Genomic DNA, 6,000 nt, shown 5'->3' with positions numbered 1-6,000 from the left:
GGATTTTTCTTTAAATATGATGATTTTCATGCTTATAATTTGGCGAGGGAAAATAATTGATCAGACATAATGTGAGAAATATTTTCTGTAAATTTTAATTTCTCAAATTTCATTGATATGGCACTTGTTTCCTTTTGGCATTCCAGGGCATGCCAACGACAACTAAGGGGGAGGCCCCACGACACCTTAGCTTTCAGTTACATTTCTTTTCCTAATGTTTTTCCACGAACAAACCGGGCGCATGTCCTTGTCTACTTGAGGAAGTGGTGGAAATGACCGGCCAATCATCTGCCATTTTGATGAATCTTGGGTTTGAAAGGCAAAAGTGGAAGCTATTTTAGTACCAATACCTCCTTTGATGTCAGTGTCAGCAACTGGTGTTGGGAATTGAAAGTAAAAGAAGGGAGAGGCTTGTGTTTACATGAAGTGACTTTTTTTTCACATGAAAATGTATGTTGTAATTGAGTACTTCTGCTAGTTTGTATCTAGTTCATGCTCAGTCGCTATATATGTGATCATTTGACTAGACCCCTTGCATTTCGAGGAGCCTTGAACATGATTGTATTAAGCTTGAACATAATTGTATTAAGTTAAACTTACAAAAAATGGAGCCCTCTTTGGAGAGTAGGAATGGGCAGGATTGCAGATGTTGCGCCACAAACAGCAGCGACGAATTCATGTTTGACAACTACACTCATCGTCTGATTGTTGGGTCCGTTGTTGCATTGATCGCAATCGCGGGTACATCCGGGAAACGCTCTCGTCGTCGTTGCCGTGATCGTGTCACGCAAACTTCGGACTACCACGAATGCCTTTGTGGTGAATCTCAGTGTCTCGGATCTCTTGAGCTCTTTGTTGCTTCCCTTTAACGTATATACAGGAGTGTTTAAAGGGGAAGATCAACCTTTGCCGGATTGGTTGTGCAGTGCTGTGTCGTATACCCTCCTCTTGGGCTTAGGAACGTGCATATTTTCCCTCTCCTTAATAGCACTCAACCGTTATTTTTTGCTCACCCGAACTCTTGCAACGTATCAGAAAGTTTACCAACGGAAATTCATAGCATTGATGGTATGCTTCTCCTGGGTCTACCCATCCATGCTACTCATTGTGACCTTCGCCATCAGTGATTCTGGGGATTACGGCTACTCTCGAAAATACAGAGTATGTTTGCGTGATTCAACGAGAGGAGAAAACTCTTCGATCGTCAACAGTATCGGTGGGGCTTTTCTCGTTCTTCCAACATTCCTGGTCACCCTCGTGGCGTACGCATTCATTTATCGGCATTTGCGAAGGCACAACAAAAAGCGACTGAAAACGGTTCAAATGCGATTTCATCCCATGTCAGATAATGGTGACGCTGACCTTGCAATGCATTCAGGCGATCCCAATGATGCAGAAACAGAAGGAATCCCGCCATCACCAGATGCAAAAACGACACCCCAAGATACCAGCAGACAAGGTCGTGATGTCTCGAGCACCGAGGAGGCATCCAGCAGTCCGCGCGCTTCAACATCACCCGAACAACGGATCCTCAAAGTCCAAACTGACATCACCATCAGTCTCTTCATCATCGTCTGCGTGCACATCGTTCTCATGCTACCGTTCGCCATCGCAATCCTGACGGAATGCAGTGATTTCACTCTTCCCTGGATCTTTGTCCTCTTCGTGGCGACACCGGCAGTCAATCCCCTGGTGTACGGGTGGAAACACCCTCACTTCAGGATGGTGTTCAAAAGCATGTTAACGTGTAGATGCAAAGACATACCAGAACCTTCGACGATTGGACGATGCGGCTGCCTCAATAGATCATCGTTTTAGAAACCAACATATTTTCGATGAACTAATTTTTTACATTTAATATAATACCTAACAATAAAGCGCATCGTCATATTACAATTTGCAATGACATTTATTGTTGGTGATAACTGTAAGGCAAATCATTTTGTTTCTGACAGTGAACTGATGTTATTATTCGATTTGTTTCATAAATGATCTTTTACATTTTCTTCTCAAAGCGAACAATCATTTAGGTATGATTCATGTCAACACTCAAACTATAACAAAATCATATCGTTCGTAAATATACCTGCGTGTAACCTATAGAAAAGGCAATTCAATATTGATCCTCTGTCCACAGCAATGTGTTGTTTTATGCATTGATTATTGTTTCTATTGAAATATGATCACTGACGAAAAATGATCTAAGGCAAAAGAAGCTGCTGAAAACTGCTTATCTAAAAAAAAGAGCCAGTGGAGTAAATTAGAGAGTCAAAAGGGGCCTAAGCTTTCGATCCTAGCAGAATCTTCTTCGGAGGCAAAATGACCCCGAAGTGAACTGATGTTATTATTGCCTCCGAAGGTCATTTTGCCTCCGAAGAATATTCTGCTAGGATCGAAAGCCTAGGCCCCTTTTGACTCTCTGAAAAATGATCTAAATTAGAACAATAATAATGATGATTCGAAGACAGGGCAAAACGATAGTTTCTTCCGGAGGGGAAGGGGGGTGGGTCTTGGTATAAAATGTACTTCAGTTTATAGCTGTTGAGTAGATATCTTCTTTCTAACAAAAATTATAGTTTAATGAACTTTAGCAGCGAACATGGCGAAAGAAGACATGAAGTGCCAGGAAAACTAATTCAGCTAGGGGCTGGCGCTATTTTATTTTTGAAAGGAGGCAATCAGACGGCCTACAGGCGTCGGAGGTTTTCTCTCCTTTTTTTTTCTTTTTCTTTGTCTTCTTCTTTTTTCTTCTTCTCTTAATTGAATAACAGATGTGGTTTTATAGTTACTTCACATAATTCTGATCTCTATTTTTATTCAGTCTTCTTCCTCCTCTCTTTATTTTTCTTCCTCATTTTCCATATATTTTTCCAACTTGAAAAATCATATAATATGGCCGGTATATATACATGTATATGCATGAGTTTCTGCCCTCAAGTAAAGATGCATATGAAGAATATATTCATACGGCAACTCTGTCGCCAAACTGACTCTCTCCAATCAGTGTTAAAATTGGTACACATTTCACTTCGGTCTTTCGATCGTGTTCTACTCAGTTTGCTCTCGTAAAATTTGTACTGAATACAACTGTTACGTTGTTCGTTTTACTTTCAAAATTCACAAACCCGACGAGGCAGGCCTATGCTAATGTTGCACAAGACTGGTATCTTATTTTCTCATGTTCTCCCCTGATTCGTCATGGTGTACTAAGTTATTTTGTTCGTACCTGAAAAAAACTTGCATTATTAGTTATTGATGAAAATATTTTAATGCCTGTATAGTTGAAATACCGTTATGAGATATAACAAATTCTTAAATATAAATTTCAACCGAACCATACCCCCAAAACCACTTTTTAGAATCCTACATTATATTGAAAATATCAGATTTCACAAACATAAAAAATATATATATACTTCATTGCGATCATGCTTGATGTTTCGAATGGCAACTTTGTCGATAAATCCACTTTTTTCATTTAGCAAACGTCAGTAGCTTGAGAGGATCATAAAATTAGGAACAGTGATATATATCATTAGCAAATACATAGGCCCGTATTCTGAAGTCATGTTTAACTTAGACCATGGTCTAACTCTTTGCTAAAATTATGGGAAGCCCGGCAAAAGTGTCAATTTTTTTATTAAGTTGCATGTTCTTATGTTTACTGTTCTCTTTCCTGATTCATCGATGGTGAATCTAATTATCGTTTATACTTCATAGACAATTATGGGTGTTTTGAGAGTCAAATGAGCTGAAATATGATATCTCTACCGTCAGTGATTTATGTAACAATTGGCTATCCATACTTAAACCACAACTTTCAACCGGAGTTTAAGTTAAACCCGACTTCAGAATACGGGCCATACTGTTTACTATCCCTCACATGCAAGTCTATGTTGAACACAAGAAAGAACTGTTTAGTTTACATGGAAGTGTCGTGTTGACCGCGGAAACGATTTAAAAAGTTTTCATCTCCGGAGCAACCTGTTTGTAATTTGTTGGGGGATTCCGCCAGGCCATGCTTGGTCATGTTTGGCAAGTTATACCGACTACTGTTACAGGATGAAGAGGAACAATGGTTATATCACCGGCGGATCCGGGGGGGGGAGGGCACAGCCGGTCCGTGCCCCTCCCCCCCCCCCATTTGAGAGCCACAATTAAAATTTGTGATGTGTAAAAATGACGTTATAACAGAAGTGCGCCCCCTTGAAAGTGAATACCTTTTTTTTGCTCGTCAGATTTTTCCTAGGAAAATGTGCCCCCCCCCCCATTTTGGAAAATCCTGGGTCCGCCCCTGGTTAATATTGATAATAGTGACATGCAAGATGACATTGGTCCTAAACGTGACTCGATACTTCTTTCAATAATCAAATAACATATTCGGGTACAGTGATACTAAAAACATTTATAGAGCGCAAATCATAATAGATAAACGCCCTTAAGCTTCCCCATTTATATATACTTCTTTGTTCACTTTTCTTTTCTTCTTTATTTACCACTTGAAAAAAAAATCGTAGGGATGCTTGTTACACTATTGGCACAGCCCCTGATAGAACAGGTCCCACGCAATCCAATAGAAAAAGATCACTATAGAATTTAAACATGTTTTTGTAAATACAAATGATTTTATGCCGTGCTGTTGTACATCTGATTTAAGAGCAAGCGCCCTTTCATAGGACTTTAACATTAGGACAATGATAAAACACTAAACAGGGGCGGATGCAGCCTACATACATTTCTACATAAAGAATGGAAAATTTTAATCAATTTTTGTAATCATGAAGAGGATAGCTATATAACTAAACAATTGATACGAGCGCGAGCGGAAAAATTCTATAGTTTTAGGCCTGGAACGGCACACTCTATTCATGTTTTGTAAATCATGAAAGAGGATGAGTAAGAGGGGATCTTCCTACATTAATAATGCGAGCGCAAAGCGCGAGCAGAAAATGTTTGTATACGTTTTGAACTGATCAAAAAGTGTCTTTTAAGGACTGCTTGCACTTAGCCATGAAGACGTTACATATTTCAACAATGAAATAATTCGAGCGCGAAGCGCGAGCTGAAAAATTCGAGACTTAGACCTAGAACGGGACACTATATTCATGTTTTGTAAAATCATGAAAGGGATGAGAAAGGAGGGATCTTCCTACATTAACAATTCGAGCACAAAGGGCGAGCAGAAAATGTTTGATATTATCATCTGAAACTGGATAACTGAATGAACATGCGCGCGCGTGTTTCAGATTTAGACCTAGAATCTAGGCATTTAAAATACATCTTTTATCATGAAAATAAAAGCGAGCGCGAAGCACGGGCTTAAAATATTTGATATTCCGATCTGAAAAAGGGGATCAGTTTCAGCTTTATATTTCAAACACTTTGTAGGAAAATTGTAAGGTGGATATAAATCGCACTTGATAAAGAGCTGTTATTTTTCATTATTTGAGAGTTTGAGACATAGGACCGTGACATCCTTAGGACATGTTATCATGCGAATATGATGACTATATATCTTCCCATTTATCTTGCTAAGCGCGATATTAAACAAAAGGGACACTTTAACTATTAAATTGATATTTTATTTATCAATGCATAATGTTAATATTCAGACCATAAAACTGACATTTTTACAGAGTACTTTTTAAAAATGAATTTGTAAATCACCCAAATTAATGAAAGTTCGATTTCCGAGGAGAAATATGTTTTGTATATTGACTTCCAAACTTGATATTTAAGCTCCATGTTGAACAAGAAATGTGAATCACTTAACAGGCAGAGCGAGCGCGAGCGAAAATTTTATATAGTGACATGAAATATTTTTTTCCAAGTCTTCCTCTCATCTTTTTTTATTCATTCGTCTTCCTCTTCTTTTTTCTCTTTTCTTTTCCTTCCTTTTTTCTTTCGATCCCTTTTTTAATGTTTTTTTTTGCTCCGCCAATGGGGGGGGGGCGGGCCCTCGGGCCCCCACCTGGATCCGCCTATGCTAAATATGTTTTC

This window comes from Lytechinus variegatus, chromosome 3 (assembly GCF_018143015.1).
Source record: "Lytechinus variegatus isolate NC3 chromosome 3, Lvar_3.0, whole genome shotgun sequence".
Taxonomy (NCBI): Eukaryota; Metazoa; Echinodermata; class Echinoidea; order Temnopleuroida; family Toxopneustidae; genus Lytechinus; species Lytechinus variegatus.
Note: the sequence above shows the minus strand (reverse complement) of the source record.